Here is an 18,498-nt window from a genome sequence, read left to right as displayed (position 1 = left end):
TCTAGAAGAGCAATTATCCTTTGGGGAGTTTATTTGCTTTAAAAAATACTTCTGGCTGGATGCTTTCCTCCCCCAAATCTGAACATATGAATACACTTTGAGACAAGGATTGGGCATAGATATTGCTTTCTTTAATATGTGTTCTGAAATTGAGTAAACGAACAGGCTGGCTGTGGGGATAATACATTCATATTGGAACCTATCTCAAACTTGTTACTGTAAAACACTTGGTATTCTAAGAGTATTAGGATAGTTATATAAAACTAGATTTACTCTATTTTCTCAAATGGTCCAACACTGAAGATTCAAGCTTCTTATGCTGAAAGTTTATTTTTAAACTTTTACATTAAAGAGCTAAAGAATGAATTACTTTCAAATTCAAATTTTACATAATGCTTATCAGCCAATATATGAAGATTTTCAATTTTTACTTAAAATATTGACTATGTTATTAAAAGCAACAGGCCAATTAAGGCCTTTGAAATAATATAAAGTACAAAAGGAGAAGAAAAGAAGAAAAATTACCTGATTCCTTAAAGTAACAAGGTAGCTAGTTGACAGATGAAATTTCCTCTTCTAGTTAGGTATTATGAAGTCTCAACCATAAAGAGCAGGTGAATTTGGCTGTGTTAAAATCTAAGTAAAAAATACCCTGTTCTCATGTTTTGATTAATCAAATATTAACCTTTAATATTACCCACTTGTCCTTCTTTCCACTGAACTACTTGAGTCATCTCCCGCATGCTGCTGTGAAGTGTGCTCATATTTTAGCTGCCCACAAACGTTAAGTCAAGCTCTTAAATATCCGTTCTAGTTTCACACATGCTACTACCTAGCTGGGTAGCAAGGACAAGTGGCTTAATGTTGTGATTATCAGATTCTTTATCTCTCAAAAAGTGCGTGAATTAGACTGGGTTCCTCTCCTTGCTCCCATCCCCAAATACCCTCCATATCATACTGCAGAGACAGGCCCTCATGCATCATAACAGCGGCTTGCTTAGACAATGCATGGAATGAGGCTCCCTGACATCAGAATCCCAAAGGTGAGGCAGAGCCAGGAATGGCTGCATGGACCAAGCTCTAAGGATCCAGAACTAAGCCCTACAGTTCTGTAATGTGAGTGCTAACTTTACATTAGGTTCTAAAGACAATGCTCTTTATTCAACCCACAGGCAACTACTGCTTTAAACACCCATGAGACTTTAACCATTAATTATGTCTATTAAGAACAGGTGAAGCCTTAGTAGCAGACAGATGCTGTACAAGGGATATAAAGAGTAACTAGTAAATTTTCACTAGTAAATGTTCACTATTCTAGGTTCCCCAAACTCGACCTCTTTACAGTCCTGATGAGCAAATTAAGCATACCTGGACAATTTCAGTGCACAAGACAACTGTAACCTACCTTTCCTGAAATGCCTCCTATGAATTAACAATTCAAAACCATGATTTTGGTCTTTACAGGGTCATAGTAAGAAATAGCCATAAAATGCAATTTATAAAATTCAAAATAAACTCTGCTATGCTACCTGGTACCACTTGTGTTAAGAGCCATGTGACAAACACCTCTTAGTCATTAAATACCAGGAAAAAAAATACACTTTTTTTTTCCTTGAGATGGAGTCTTGCTCTGTCACCCAGGCTGGAGTACAGTGGTGCTACCTTGGCTCAGTGCAACCTCCACCTCCTGGGTTCAAGCAATTCTCCTGCCTCAGCCTCCTGAGCAGCTGGGATTACAGGAGCATGCCACCATGCCTGGCTAATATTTTGTATTTTTGGTAGAGATGGGGTTTCACCATGTTGGCCAGGCTGGTCTCGAACTCCTGACCTCGTTACCCGCCCACCTCAACCTCCCAGAGTGCTGGGATTACAGGAGTGAGCCACTGCACCTGGCCTGAAACAATACACTTTCATGAGAAAATTACAACTATATGAATAATCAGGTTTCTCTTTCCCCATAGCTAACAGGAGACTAACTGCCAAATTTAATGCTTAAACAGGTATTGGACACTAAGTTCTCCATAAAATATTCTCATCTGAAGTATTTCTGATTTTTTTTGTCATTTTTATTCCAACTGACTTTTTTTAAATGTAGTTTTTCATTTACCACTTCAAACATACTCGAAGTAAGTGAATATTTAAATATATACAGGCCAGCACAGTGTCACAGGGAAACATAAGGAACTAAATGCAGTGCTGACTACACAGCCTCCTCCCCACTGGGCGATGGGACGCACCGTGCCACCGTTTGCAGTTGAGGTCAGGCTGATGATGAGGAAAGAAACGGTCATGTGGATTCACTGCTGAATTAATCAACCACACCAGCACTTCAACCCAACTATATTCATTCATCTAGGAGTTTTCTTTGAGCTCAGCAATGTTGTTTCTTGATCCCTTGACAAAATTAATGATGTAGCAATTCATTACTGACAGGGCAAAAAATTTTGCCACAATGTTTACAAGCTCTAATAAATTATGGATAATTTACCAAATTAATACCAGTGAAATGAAGCCCGCCTTTTTAGATTTTCATTTATCATTCTACCTAGCTCTTTCTTCCCCTCCGCCCATCCTCTCTCTCTCTTTCTGTCTCTCTCTCTCTCTCTCTCCATTCCTCACTCACATACAAGCAGATAGCATCATTTTTAAGCTTATATTTTTTCTAAATCAACATTCTAGGTCACTTTTTGTGAAATGAATTTGAAAGTATTTCTTAGGTTGCTTGCACCCACACCAACAATATTTCTGTAACAGATTTTGACTTAAGAATCAAAGTTTGAATATAGTATAATTGGTATGTTCTAGCTTGGTCCCATGGCCCATAAACAAAAACTAGAATTAGACGTAAAGTAATGAAGGATCCTGTAAAAGTAGCTGAGCATCATTTCTTAAAAAAATTCCTAGTATGTAGTAAACTCACCATTGTGAATATCAAACTGTGTTGAGTACCTACCGTGCAGAAGACAGACTCTTCCATTAAGAAATTTTTAAATCTAGTGCAAAAAATAAAATAAGAGAGCTTCCCGTTATATAGTTAATATTTGGGTTTGGAAACAATATATTGGTATATGAGCTTATAAAGCCAAATTATTCTTAGCATCCAGATAATTTCTTGTGGCAATAATGGGAAATTTTATTTATAATGTAATATTTATATTGCAAGGGCCAGTATTAAATTACTGAGCTGTTTGTGTTATAAAATACACAAAAAGGAAAGGCCTCATTTTCAGAGGATTCACAAACCAACATGAAAGTCAGTGGGGTACAAAAGTAATCACCCACCAGCTCTGCAACCCTTATGATGACCATGAGAGGGATGCATGGGCTTTCTTAAATCATACCCAATTCTAGGGGAAGAAAACTCATTCAATAACTCCTTTGCAAAGAGCAGGGCTTAGTTAATAGTCCATGCTCTTTAAGGATCAAACCTTTAAAGAGAGATCACTCTTATTTGCTATTTTTGAATAATTCCACACTAACAGCTTATCTCCAGCTGCCTATCTTGGGTAACATCTAACTTTCCACAGGCACCCCATTTTCCTGCCCCATCATTAAAACCTGGGAGTCATCTCACCACCTGCTCCTTTTGTGTTCCTGCTCCTTTTGTGTTCCCTCCTGTGGTCAGATGCTTTGTCTTCCGGGTTCTTGGGACGCCAACTTTCTTTTTATTTTATTTTTAAAATTTATTATTATTATTGTTATTATTTTAAGACAGGGTCTCATTCTTTTGCCTGGGCTGGAGTGCTGAGGCTCTATCATAGCTCACTGCAGCCTCCACCTCCTGGGCTCAAATGATCCTTCTGCCTCAGCCTCCTAAGTAGCTGGGACAACAGGTGTGAGCCACTATGTCTGGCTAATTTTCATTTTTTATAGAAATGGGGTCTCACTATGCTTTCTAGGCTTAGGCTGGCCTCCAGCTCCTGGCCACAAGTGATGCTCCCACCTTGGCCTCCCAAAGTGCTGGGATAACAGGCGTGAGCCACTGCACCCGGCCATGCTTTCTTTTCCTTTTCTTGAGTCTCCTTGTATCTAAACTCACATCCCTCTTGCTTGCACAGTGGCAGCAGCCTCCTAACTGGGCTTTGGGTCTCCAGTCTCACCCGACCTTAAGATTACTCTTTCTAAAGTGCAATTCTCACTTCTTTGCAGTCTTGTTTGCAAGTAATCGGAACCCTCCCTCTACCTTCCTGGGTCAAACAACTTCTCAGTTTATCATTTGAGAACCTCCTCCTTGGGGCCACTATTTGCCTCCACCAGGCTCCCTCCTTCAGTCAGAGCCGTCTCAACTACTGTGCTCTACAAGGATTATACCTGCTATTTTCCTCCTCAGCCTGCAGAGGGGATGGGCAGGGACTGGGCAGGAGCTGGGGAGGCTGTGGGGTGGGGGAGGGACACTCTGCAGGCCTGTTGCTTCCCAGCCTCCAGCAGCTGGGTCTATTTACCCAAGTGTCCAGCATAAATCATTTTCTGGAAGATCCAGGCAAAGTGGCTTGACAAATTACTGTTAAAAGGCAGAACTTCTTGTCTCTGTCTTGGCTCCTAGCCTTCCCTCCATTCTGCATTTTCAAAATCCTGCCATTTCACACCCTTCTCTCCTAAGAAATCCTTCCTGACCTTCCTGTCAACATGGGGCTTCCCCTTTCACACATACACAGCTTCTGGCATATACTTGATGGTATTAGTTGTATTTGCCCTGCAATTAGTGGATGACAGCCTAATTGTCCTGTGTCTGTTATTAGGATGTAAGTGGTATTGTAGTCCCCAAAAGCACCTAACTCATAATATAGGTTCCCAACGAATGTTTGTCAAGTACCAAGATACTGAAGAAGAATGGCTGAAACCACAGTTGGAATACTTTATTTTGTTTTTGTTTGGATTTTTTCTTTCTTTCTTTTTTTTTTTTTTTTTTTTTGATCTGATACTCTTCATTAGACAACGGTGCAATCTGCGTCTCCTAACAACCCTATCTGTAATGACCTGGGCAGGTCTCTGCAGGGCCTCTCACCTGATCCTTGTCCACTTCTAGTTTTCTCCAGGGTCCTTTTTCAGATTTAAAATTATTAATTTGTTAAGGATACATGGTAATAAAGGTCGAACATTAAATAACTATCACTGTCTGATCTAAGAAGTCTTTAACTAGCTGAATGGGTTCCATAAATTCTGACTCTAAGAACCGAACATGAAGAGTTCCAACTTTTCATTCTTAGTCATCTTACCACATACCCTCAGCGTGTGTGCTTGGTCAGTAAGTAAGTTGTATGTGACCTTTTTGGGGATTTGTGCTAAAAGATGGAAAACTGGAACTATTCTAGCAAACGTGAAGACCAATAATATGATATCATTCCAAAATAAAGCCGCAAAGAAAGACCACGCTGGAACTAATTGGCACCAACCAGGAAGTGTGATACAATACTCTCCTTTCCATTGAAAAACCTTCTGCGGTTTCAGGGTGAGGATGAAGAGAATGAAGAAAAATAAACACAATATGAAATTCAAACCACACCAGGAACAAAAAAAAAAATATGGGCTGAAAGACCACAGAGTATTTTTATGGGTAACTTTCAATTTTATCAAGATAGAGTTAGGAAAATAGTACGCACAGCTATGCTATGAGACCTAAATGCCAAGTTTTCATTTTGTTTTATATTAATATTAGGGCTTCTCATATTTCACCTCTGTTTATGTTTACATAAATTACATTATATTAAATCCAGATTTGAAGCATCTCGGAATAAATACTTGAGTAATTCTTGCTAATATTTTCATAGTTCAACTTTGATTTTTAATGTTAGTTTGGGAAATAGTGTCTGTGTGTATAAGTTTAGTTTAACCATATTACTATGCTCCTACATTGTGTTTTCATCATTTGCATAACAAAACTTGCTTTTTATCTAATATATATACATATGTTTTATGTTCATCCAGAAATATGTATTTTCCTGTTTTATAACAGCCAAATAATGATAGGTATATATATAAAATAAAAAAGCCCGCAAGAAACGTTTTTCCTTTGTAATATTCATATTTATGTGTTAAAGGGGGCATAAATTATTTTTTAACTTATATGGCTAAATGATTAACGTTCTAAAAATCAAAAAATAGCTGAGTGAAGACAGAAAAATAAGAACTGGATCAATCAATTTTCCACTCTAAGAAAGAAGATGGAGGAGAAAAGGTTAATTTTACATGATGCTGCATAATTTTAATTTAACTGCTGTTTCATTCAGTGTCTAAACACATTGTTTTGGAATATCCTTTTGTCATATGTACAGAAGGGCTTTGCTATTGTCCCTCAGGAAGGCTGGCAGCTGGCCCTGCACTTTGACCCCCAACGCTGTCTCAGCAAGGGGCTCATTGATATTCCCAGAAGCTTCTCTCAATGGAAGGAGATCATTTAAAAAAGAAAAACTCCACCTCACGGGCTGGTGGTCCCCTCACTCCCACCCACTGCTCCTGCCCTCCTCTAAGTGATGGCACGCAGGTCCGGTCAAGCCCAACAATCCCTGGGCCTTCATAAACTCACTATTTTTCATGTATATTTGATGGGTCCTTTCCCTCTTATTCAAAGCAGCTTTCACAGTCATGTTAGTGGGTGAGAGCCTTCTATTCTGGACTTACATTTGATTAATTTGTGGCATTCATGTGTCTAATTCTCTACACACAAAGGGAATGAACTAGCTTGGACTCTATCGACAAGCCATTTTTGCCAGGAAAGTTCAAACGTAAAGGAAAAGGCTGTGTCAGTGGAGATGGTTTCCAGCCCGCTTAAAAGGAGCTTAGAATAAAACACAATAAAACAATCTAGCTTAAAAAACACACACACACAAAACACTGCCATCATTTCCAATGCTTTTGTTAATGATCTTTTAAAACACGTAAGCAAATACCTAAATGCTGCATTCCTTGTCATGCATACATAGATCTTCACAAGAGGGAGCACCCGAAATTACTGCAGCTTCACAGACATCCCACACTTAAAAAAAAGACTCCTGGCTTCCTTTCAAATTCCATCAGTCAACTTTTATCAACCATAGAGGAAGCAGAAGACGATAAACACTGCCTGCAATACCATTTGGGTTTTAGGTTTTGGGTTTCTTCCAGTTATATTTGCAAAAGTGTGAAGGTACTAAAGAACAGAATATTGTTCCTCATTCTTACTATACAATAAATACTTCCAAATATGTCCTGAAATGCAATCCTTTGTGATTCCCTTAATTAATCTTGATTAATCCTTGAAAGAATCATAATAGCAAAAATTTAGTGTCTAGCATAACCTTACTACAGTTTCCCTTTTTAAGTTCTCATTTGAATTTGGTAAGTTAATATTTACTTTAAAAAAATCCACACCATTTCTATTTAACGGCACTTGAACTTTTACAAAATGTTTCAAAGAAATTAAAGCTAGATATGAATGATTGGAAATAAGCAAAATGAAAAAGAGTTATCCTATGTAAATGTAGCACAACTCTCCCTGTGTCCTTTAATAAAAAGCAGGACTCTGGTCATTCCATGACGTCACTGGCATTCTGCACACACACACAAAAAAAGTCCCCACAGATCAAATTCCACTTCCTTTCAATAAAGCTAAAGATGAAATAAATCTTTACAATTCAGGGGAAAGAGAAAAATGTACATAAGTTCTTCCAGAAAATCTTAGAGGGCTTGCAAGGAATAAGGCACAGAATCAACAACCCTGGCTTCCAGTTTTGCTGACTTACTTCAATGACCTTGGGCTTACCCTTGTACTAGAGGCAGAATGTGTGTGGGCACATGTACCTGTGCATACTTTCAAGCTCTGGGGCCTGAAAAAGTCATTTATCTACTCTGGAGAGGTGAGATAACACCATGACAGACAAATGAAGTCTGAGACACAGCACCCCATCCACCCACCCCTACCCCAGGTTGGGATGTCTGAAACTAAGACACCCAAGACTTCCAAGAAAGGGAAGACAAAGGACAGACATTCACACACAGGGCTCTAGCAGCAGCATTCTCTCACAGGAGCAGCAGGACCATTAACTTTATTAAAAAAAAATAGCCAGGTTCCCTGAAGGCTGCAGATAGGGAAAACCTAGGTGGAGGTCTATATACATTTCTAGGATATGCCAAGAAATTAAGGGGTGTGGTATTGGGCACTGGAAATGTGAGGTAAAGTAGCAAGTGGGTGGGAATGAAGAATGTGTTTCTAATATTTACATTCAAGTTTTGTTGTTGTTGTTGATTTTATTTTCTTACAGTCAGGGTCTCACTGTCACTCAGGCTGGAGTACAGTGGCTAGCTAGATCATGTTTCACTGCAGCCTCAACCTCCTCGGCTCAAATGATCTTCCCACCTCAGCTTCCCAAGTAGCTGGGACTACAGGTGCATGCCACCATGCCCAACTCATTTTAATTTTTTTTTTTTTAGAGATGAGGTCTTGCTGTGTTGCCCAGGCTGATCTCAAACTCCTGGGTTCAAGTGATCCTCCCATCTCAGCCTCCAAAAGTGCTGAGATTACAGACATGAGCCACCATGCCTGGCCTATATTCAAGCTTTATACAAACACACATATACCCCTCTGCATATACACATATATACCCCGTAGCTATCAAAATACCGACCCATTTTTCTACAGGGGAGGGGAAGAAAAAGAGGAGAAAAGACAAAGAGGAATACTAAAGAGCATGGGGAGAGAACCACCCATGGGAAAGCCAGAAAGGAGAACTGAGAGACAGGCCAGGCAGAAGCCTGGGAAGTCCTACAGAGGGGCATGCCGAGGCAGGTGGTGAAGGGGAAGGAGTGGTGAAATCAGGCAGCAGCACTGCATTCACACTTGAGTGATCAAACAAAGGGTAAAGCCATCAGGAAAGAAACAGACAGCTGCAGTCCTTAACCGCCTGACTTAGAGACACAAGGACTCCTTCTTCCACTGGTCATCCTCAAACCCGAATCACAAACATGCAGAAGTGCCTCTCAGTGAGGCTAGACATAGACTTCCTAGACGGAGAACACACAAATAATTGTGGGACATAATAGAATCAGAAATGCCAACATAAATAAAACTTCAGAATTTAGCAGTGGTTAGAGTCTTGTAATGACATCAGCTACTTGAAAAATTGTTTTTTAAAAAATTTGATATAGAATATCTTACACATAAAATATATAAAACCTCAGTTTTATAAAATTATTATAAGCCCTCCATACTTTTACAAATGCTTCTCAATTTTCAGATCTATAATAGGAACTCATTCTGAAGGTACTTAAAAACAACAACGTCAGGACAGCTAAATATATGACTTACAAAAATCACTAGTTCCCCTCACCTTGATTCTGTTGACCTTAGTGGCCAAGTCCTTTTCCTGAGCTTATAATAAACACATGCCTGTAAGCAAACATATGCATAGTTAAATCTATACTTAGCATATTAACCCCCAGAGGAGGATAAAGACACATGCTACCAGAGATCCAGGAAACAATCTGGGTTTTGGGGATTTCTGTATTGGAGGAGAATGTTCACCTTCCCACAAGAGTCTCACAATGGTGGCTTTCCCAGCCCTCTAGGAAGGGGCTTCCTCAAAAAAAGTGGCATCTCCAAACAGTCATACATTGCAAAGCAACTCAAATTTCCAAGTAAAAAGATATTAAATGTATTAACAGAAAGGATGGCAGACTACCCTTTAAAATATATATATATATATTATATATATATATATATATAATATATATATAAAAATAAAAATATATATATATTCCCAGCACTTTGGGAGGTTGAGGTGGGAGGGTCACCTAAGGTCAGGAGTTCAAGACCAGACTGGCCAACATGGTGAAACCCCATCTCTACTAAAAATACAAAAAATTTAGCCGGGCACGGTAGTGGGCGCCTGTAGTCCCAGCTACGTGGGAGGCTGAGGCAGGAGAATCACTTGAACCTGGGAGGCAGAGGCTGCAGTCAGCCAAGATCGTGCCACGCTCCTCCAGTCCGGGAGATAAAAAAAAAAAAAAAAAAAAAAAACAAGCAAACAAACAAAAAACACAAGAGTAATGATCTACAAAAGGACAGTGAAGTATTAAAATTCCACTCCCTAAGCAAGTGTACACCAGTTTTTATTTTGAATTAAAATATCAGAAGATCACTGACAGGGAAAAAAAGTAGGCCAGAATTATCTGGATTACTGCCCTAACTCTAGAAAGCTGACAAAGCATGACCAAGGCCTACTTAAAAGCTGGCTGTATCTGTTTAACACCAAACTCTGAGGAGAGACCTACCTCCTAATGGTGAAAGAAACTGTTTCCACATTTTGAGAGGCAAGACCCATAAAGGAAGGGCCTCTAATTTCCAGTAATTACCCTGGTACCTTAAAGTCCGTAATTACATAGAGAACCATGCCCTGAACTGGCCTTCAGTTTGTTCCAAACCCATTGCATGTAATTAGCCTTGATTAATATCCCACATTTCACATCAACAGACACAGTGAATCCAAATGATCCCCATGTTCTGCTGCCTCGGGAAACCTCACTGTTCAAATTCTGTGCCTTTATCAAGGGAACATGCTGAGCAAATGGGATCAAATGATGCCTTGGCACCCACCTTAGTCTAACTATTCAGAGGGAAGCAGCAATGCCTTTCATGTAATCATCTTAATCCCTTGTATCAACCAATTAATACACAGAGAAAGCTTTTACTTGCATGTGAGCAATTATAGCAACTTCCTGGTCGGTGTCCAAATGGATTCACAATATAATTCATGAACAATGAGGCTCTGGGAAAGACAGTTCCTAGAGATGACTTTCAAAATGAAAAAGGGTGTGTGGGGAGGCAGGCATTCATGATTCTGTTAATAGTAGAAAAAGAGGACAGAAAATAAATCTCAGTTTCTGAAAAAAATAATTTTGGAACCCTATTGTGCACATAACTGGCTTAAACAGACCCATTTATGTGAGCAAAGTAAGAACCAATAAATACCAGAGTTTGGATTCTATATCCTTATGCACCTGAAATACCACCAAGTTTCTTCCAAGGGACTTGAAAACGAAGAAACCTGCTGCCATTAAATAATGCGCTTCTGCTAAAAACAAACCAAAGTAAACTCACTCTACACACACTTCTGAAAGCCATCTAAGATTTGAGCTCAGTGATTTCACATTCCTCCCTGGGGGGTACCTGTTGCAGTTGCATGGGTGCACTCTCTTTCTCTCTCTTCTTCTTCTCTCTCTCTCAACAGGAGGTAGCACATCAGTATTTTCAGCTGCCTGAGAACTAATCCAAGAATGAGGGCCCAGGGCGGCAGGGGTTGGGAACTGTGGGTGAGCAGGGAAGAGGGCTTAGGGGCCTACAGAAAAAGATATCCTAAGCATCAGCACCTGCTGTGGGGTTTCTGCTCCCATGTCCGCCCCAGCCAGAGTGAGAATTGCTCCAGCATTGGGGCAACTTGTAATCCAACCTGGGGCAGAGAGCACAGGAACCTAGTGGCTCAGGCGTTCAAGAAAAGGCTCTCAGTCATAAAGCACCACATTATGGTAACAAGCCCCGGGTGTGCACTGTGAACTTTTGCTGCGCAGATGGCTCTGTCTGGGGGAAAACATTACCCAGCAAAGTCCAGTCAACAAGTTCACTGAATCCAAGTTTCAAAAAACAAAACGCTTCCTCAATCACCCCCTCGTGACAGACTATGCTGAAGCTGCTTATAAATTGCCAAGAGTCATCCTCTTTTTTTTTTTAAGAATAAAATGCTAATGGCATAGGTTTGCGCTCTCTGAATTAAATACTGTACTGAGCCACTCTGGGAACCAGACACTATCCTCCGGCTAGAAGGCTAAAGAATGAGCAATTGCCAGCCATGGAATTTTCATGATCCAGTTTCCCCACCTTCCTGTCGCATACCCACTGGCAGGAACCAAAGGGCTGTCACCCTGACGAGAGAAACAAAGCTCTGCACTGCGTTATGAAACAGGTTTTTCCTTTCTCGTAGAGACATTCCTTTATGGAGAGGTCAGGTAAAACAGCAAAATGCTCAATGAACACACTTGGTCCTGTTCCCTGCAGGTGACTGTACCCTTAACTTGACCTGTGATACAGGGAGAGCAAAAGAAAACCACTCTCCAATTTCTAAGTAAAAGGTGACCAGACGGCAGGGATGGCAAAGCAGAGCCTACTGTTAACAACAAAAAGAAACTGAAAACAGCAGCGTGGACAGTCATACAGGTGTGGGCCGAGACCTGAGAGGGCAAAATAAAATGCTTCTGGAGTCTAATCTTGAGCCAAACTGACTAAAAAGGGCAGCCTGGCAGAGAACGTGCGTGATGTGAGTTACTCTGGCACCGAGAAACCTGTTCTTATCTGGCAAGTATGCCCCCTGCTGGCCGCGGTGCTGAACTCCGCCTCTTGGTGCTGCGCCAGACAGCCCTCGGAGCTCTCTGGATTAGACCCGGGGAAGGAGAAAGGAGCTCTGGCAGAGCGAGTCCCTTGTAAAGCACACAATGGGAGCAAAGGGTGCCGTCACAGCAGTCACCGCCCCAAACCACAATCTTTGTCCAGTCACCGTTCTCTGCAGTCAGATAAAATCCAAGCAGGCTGAAAAGAATGAATACAAACCTGACTGCTGCTTTGCAAGTGAGAAGTTTAGAAAGTTAAGGAGGAGGGTCCACCAAAGGGAACCTGCCATAAAAAGATTCTTAACTCACTCACATATACAGTGCTTGACTACTGGAGAAAATCTGGACTAACTGCCCTTTTAAAAGTTAGAGTTTACTATAACATTCTTAATAGTAATTATTTAAATTCTTAGCACATGGACACTGCAGCATAGGATCAAAATGCATTCAAACAACAGGGTGGAATTTATTGCCAACAAAATACTAAAATCAGCTTTGCACTTCCATTGTTTCTTTTTGGTATATATGTCTTCACAAGGACATTTTCATGTTTCTTCCCAAGCTTTTGCCTTCCTTTTCACCTAATTCTTTGTCATTTCTATTGCTGTTGGGCTCTTGCATAAGCATGCTGATGTTTTGTAATATTAGCCGGCTGCTCCTTATGATGATTCCCTTCAGAATTGTTGCATTCAGTGTCTTTGGCAGAAAATCCTATGTAATACTGGCTTGTGTGTTAAGCTCATTCCCATCATCATCAATTGGAGACGCTTACTTAAGGAAAACTGCCAAGATGTTCAGCTAGGCGCCATCCGTTAAGACAACCAAGAAGAAACCTGTTTGTAAAGGCGCAGTGGGTCTTTCCCTTACTGGCACAAATGTCATAAGTGAGTATCTTTAGTTCACGTTACCTGCCCTTAGTCTCAGTGAGTTCACCAGCTCAGGCTGAACTTGGCTTCTCCCTGGGACCTCAATCTCATGTCTGTTCCCAGCTCTCAACTTCAAACACAGAGGACAGAGAAGGCAAGGCATCTAGGCGTGAGCAGAGAAATACAATGGGCAAAACAAACATGCTTCATCTCCTTTGGGTCATTGGGTCTGGTTTTCATTTTCTGGTTTACATATGAAACCAGGGGGTTAGAAGCGCCAGCGGAATATAGGCCCCAAGGACAAATGCTCTCATTTCAGAATTTAGAAGAATTTTCCGAAGCTAGATATCTCAGTGCTTCTTTACTTAATCCTGTTGGTTGTAATTTTTAGGTTTTGTTTCTTCATGCTCCTTATGCAAGCAGAAGACTGTCCAGGTAAAACGAGAGTTTGTAGTCAATCTTTCATTTATTTGTTCAAGAAATATTTATTGAATGTTAGATCCGTTTTTGCCAAAATATCCTATGTGGATAGTACAGAATACAACAGCGGCTTTTATTCACCACTTCTTTTAGCTTGTACTATGGATGTCTATCCCCGGGAATAACATGATTACTTGGGTTTCCATGCTGTGGTTTAGAGAGTTCAACCTTTACCTATCAAAAGGTCTGGGAATGAGTGTGTGGGTCTATTTTTATTTATAAGAGGGGAAGAGCAGAACAGTTTTAGAATGAACAAAATCAATCTGCACCAGTTTTGAGAATAAGCTTCTGCTGTGAATAGAGCTGTCAAGACATTCGCAATCTGTTTGGCCCTGTGTCCACAAGAGGCTAAAGGTTTCATAATCAAAAAGTAAGGATTTTTATTCTTTATCACTCAGAGAGCAGGAGCCTCGTAAGACTTGGGGTGATTTTAGCTGTTCTATTACACCCTAAAGCACCAAAATGCACATCTATATTTATACTCACATGCACATATGTGCAAAATAATCTGTAAGGAAAACAGAATCTTAGGCTCACTACTATTTTATTTCAAGTATGGGGATAAGTATGATAACTATCAACTGGTTTTCTTATTGAATTTAAGACGTATTCATACTTTCTCCAATAAAGTCAGATGGAAAAGAGTTATTTGGAAGAACTCAGAGAATTTTTAATCATGGCTTTAAACATCACTAAATGGTGGAAAGTGGGAGTACAAGGAAGACTTTTATGAATCAAATGGTTGATTTTTGGGGGTACTCAGTGTCTTTCTCTCATATTGTAACAATAATAGGAGCCCTCCCTTGCAAAAAAAAAAAAAAAATCAATCAATAAGCTCTGACTGATACCAAACCCCCTCAGATTAAACTCAATATGCCATTAATATGAAAAGAATTTGACAGTTTACATAAGGGATGTGACCTGGTGCCAACAACCTCTGGCTTCTCCATTCTCCAGATGGTAGCAGATTAGTAGGCAGCCTTTATTCTCATAAGAAGATTTTTTTCCCCCCATGGAAAAACTATAAAGGCCAATTCTGTTCCAAACTTCAAGTCTCCTTCACAAATGTCTACTCAATTCTGGGCCTTAACTAATGCCTATTAAAAGAAGCCCTTGGGCTTGAAGCTATGGAAGGGGGGAAAAAGGCTAAGGCAAACTTAACTCTAATGCCTGTCTTTAAAAGATCTATTGACAGAAGCAGTGGGGAGAGTTTGAACTAATGTTAACTTAAAGAAAAAGGCTGGTGAGATTCAATTGTGGATGTGAATGCTTGCTTGAGTTTGATCTTGACGGGGCTTAAGATAAGGGAGATAAAAACCTAAGCCTACTTACATATTAAAAAATGCAGTTGCACTAAATTCACTACATACCACTGTTCTCAATTTGATTTATGCCCATCATCAGCGAAGAGGCTGAAGGACATCCCTGTCTAACATGGTAAAAAGCCACAGCAGAGGGCATTTGCTCTGCTTTGCTAATGCTAACATGAAAAATCATTTCCTGACAATGCACGATGTTCGTTCTTTCACATTAGTTCTTCAAATGTAACAAAGAATAAAAATGGAATTTTTCTTTGGTCCTGTTCTGAGGTATAAATATAACAAGCAGTTAATCAAAGAGATCCAAGAGGTGAAAAGCAGCCTTCAGTCTGTAAGAAATTATTCCAACAACAGACAGGAAGTGATCTTTAAGTAATCAGGAAAAATACCATATTTTGTAAACAGACTGATCTTAGTAACACTTTTAAGAATTTTTAGGTGCACTTTAAATCCAGAAAGCTAAGCAGACACCTTTCCAAAATGTTTGACTTGTTTTGTGGTCATCAGGACACATACCATGTATCTCAAAGGAGAAAATTATGTTCTCTGAAGGGAAAAACCTTTTCTAGTAATCCTTTGAACCCATAAAGACTGCTTTTCATACCAATTAGTTCATAATATGTGTTAGAGATACTTTTCATGCAGTTTTAAATGTTTTTATTAACATTTTCTCAAGTTGGTGAAAATGTGGCAAATGTAGCTTGGATTTTTTTTTTCCAGGCAAGTTAGTCATGATGCCTGAGATCCTGAAAACTATAAAATAATCTACTGCAGACGTACGGAGCTCAACGAAAACAAGTAGTACAGCACGTAGTCCCTACCCTCGAGGAGTTTACATTCCACTATGAGAACTGGACCAAAGAGTGAAAAGATTTGGTAAAAATTCAAGGTATCAGGGAGAAAGAGATTGGAAAGAAAAAAGACAGCATCTAGGATTCCACCTATTTAGCATGACCTATTTCTACCAGTTTCCAAAATCATTTAGTTAAGAGAACATCAGCATTTGCCAATAGCAAATATACTTAGAGGTCCCAAGAAATAAAAGTTTTCATGGAAATCTCAAAGGCAATACAAAGGAAAGGCAGGATTTATTTAATTTCTTTTCTGCAAACTGCCTCATTTCCTAAAGGAGGAAATGCCAGGCAAACAGTAACTTAAATGGTTGTATTAAACACTCACCCAAGGATGCCATTAATGATAACTGTCCAGAACTTGTTTAAGCTAAATGTCTAGTTCTCCAAATGCATCGGCAGGGTACAAAATGGGTTGTCGTAAATGGATGTTTTCTAGGCTTCTGCTTTTCCTACAGTGTTCTCACAGAAACAACCATTTCCATCATCATTATCATACTCTTTTTAAGTGAGGAAAGTTACATCCAGTAGAGGAACTATCCCCAATCCAATAACGGGGACCATCACGGCAATCAGATAACAAGTTTAGGAAACAGCTTAAGGAAATGAGCTAATAACATGACTGCGCACAAGCAGATTATCTCTGATTGCTACAAAGAATGCTATTAGGGAGCACCATGTTTCCAAGTGATCATTTTCCAGCCTGTTACAGAAAGGTTAATCTACCGTCCTATTCATAAAATCAATTTTGAATCTTGCCAAATGCAAAAGAATTACATGAAAAAAAAATCCATCATCAGGAACTATGCTGACATTTCTTTCAATTGTCTTAGATGAGACTAATTCAGATATTTTCCTGACCATAAATTTACCCATGAAAATAAAGGCTGTATATATGACTTTATCAATTACCACTGTTTATCCAGCACATTGGAGCAGACTCATATGAGAAGAAAACACAATGGCTGTTTATAAAGGTTCTTATAAAGCTGCTAACACCCAAATTCTTTACTACATGAGAATGAGGGAACACATCAGAGAAGCTTGCCATATTGTTATTTAACTGCAAAAATACTAAGCCTCCTCCCTTTACAATCTCAGAACAACTGATGAAGTTGTACAATACTAAGGTGTGATGAAATCCCTTCTCTAATCCACATTCTGACAGTCAAATTGTTGCACACATAAACTCCTCCACCCCATGAAGGTTAGCATTCCAGGGTTATTTCCAGTCCCAAAACATGGAAGTCCATTTCAACTTGCCCACCTATCTCAGCTTTAGTCAGAGAATTTTGCCTGAATCTTTAGTATGTATATTTCACTCTTAGCTTAGAAAGATCTAGTGGCCAACTACACCAGTTTTTCGCCCTTGCCTTGCAGCAGATCAGATTGTGAAACGTAAATCAGAATACCTTTCACCTGCAAAATGACTAACATAATTGCCAACACAAATTTCCTCAGGCCCTGAGGGGGTTTTCAGAGGCACTCTGGCCACCTGGTCACTCTGAAACAAGTCAATTGTGAACATAAAACTCAAATCTTGCTTGGGAACGTAGCCTGGGAAAAGGGGAAATTTGCCATTCCCAGATGAAGTCAGTTTCTCAGCTGGGCTGTTTTGTCTGTGAATAGCATTTCATAGTTTCTGTGAAATCTAAATTTCAGATATTACTGTAGGCTAAAACAAAAAGGAAGAGCTGTATGCCCTTTCAGACACAGAAAACCCAGTGAAGGTTTAGCAATAAGGGTTAGATCCAAAAGGCAAGCTGAAACGGGAAATTTAAGGATACCTCACTCCAGATGGATTACATCCAAGGCCCACTTATCTGAAATGGAATTAGACCAAATGTCAAGAGGAAAGAATGGCCAGGCTTACCCCTTCGTGTTTTGGGAAGAGCTAGTCTTAATGTTTTGCTGACATTTTAAGTATAAAAGGGTCTTATTGTAAACTCTGGACCCCCAGAAGGCCTGCTTCTAGAGAACTGTGAAAGGAGAGATTAGTTGGGGGAGCCTCACCATCGGATTCCACCCTTCAATCACGTTAGACACAGAGCTTTAGCCACTTTTTTGCTTAAAGTCATGCATGTGGTCAAAAGTTTAATTATATCACTGGCTGCATCAGCAAGCGTATTGTCCGCCATCCACAGGAGGGATAAACCTTTTTTGGAGCACGGGGGTTCAGACGTTGCTGTGGAAGACTTCCTGAAATCTTAGGTTATGCCTGACAGTTGGCATTTTTTTTCTTAACTGATCAAAGAACATAGCCTGGATTCTGATAAGATTATAAAAGGTTTCTCTCGAATTCTAAACTTTTGGCGAGGCCCCTACTCTCTCGCCAAACAGCTGAGTTTTTAATGGATTGTGTCTCAAGGCAATCAAACTGGCACCTTTGACATAACTGACTGGTTCTTTGCCAGCCAGTCATTCCTCCAATCAATCAACAAGAATTTATTAAATGCTTAGGTGTTGAGAAGATGCAAAAGTGTGCCTCTCCTAGAGAAGTCTGCAATCTAAGCAAAGCACCACGTAATTAAACTAGTTATGAGTCAATCCAACTGGTTATTCATGTATACCAGGCCAAAATCCATGAAGGCCGAGGTAACTACAAGTTTCATTTTGAAAGTTGAGAAATGT

At 39.8% G+C, this 18,498-nt stretch overlaps 1 protein-coding gene and 1 long non-coding RNA gene across 3 annotated transcripts in view; both read right to left on the bottom strand.

Annotated features, from left to right (window-relative positions):
* Window positions 1-18,498, bottom strand: part of EFNA5 (ephrin A5) — a 295,100-nt gene that overhangs the window by 183,303 nt on the left and 93,299 nt on the right. The window lies entirely within an intron of this gene.
* On the bottom strand, window positions 1,827-12,528 carry LOC117064848. Its single transcript, XR_004429711.1, has 3 exons — window positions 12,519-12,528; window positions 11,633-11,635; window positions 1,827-2,887 (listed from the first exon to the last, which is right to left on the bottom strand). It is a non-coding gene; the product is annotated as an uncharacterized LOC117064848 (long non-coding RNA).

The sequence above is a fragment of the Trachypithecus francoisi genome, unplaced genomic scaffold (assembly GCF_009764315.1).
Source record: "Trachypithecus francoisi isolate TF-2019V2 unplaced genomic scaffold, Tfra_2.0 Lachesis_group2, whole genome shotgun sequence".
In the NCBI taxonomy this organism is placed as follows: domain Eukaryota; kingdom Metazoa; phylum Chordata; class Mammalia; order Primates; family Cercopithecidae; genus Trachypithecus; species Trachypithecus francoisi.
This window is presented reverse-complemented; position numbering and strand designations above follow the sequence as displayed.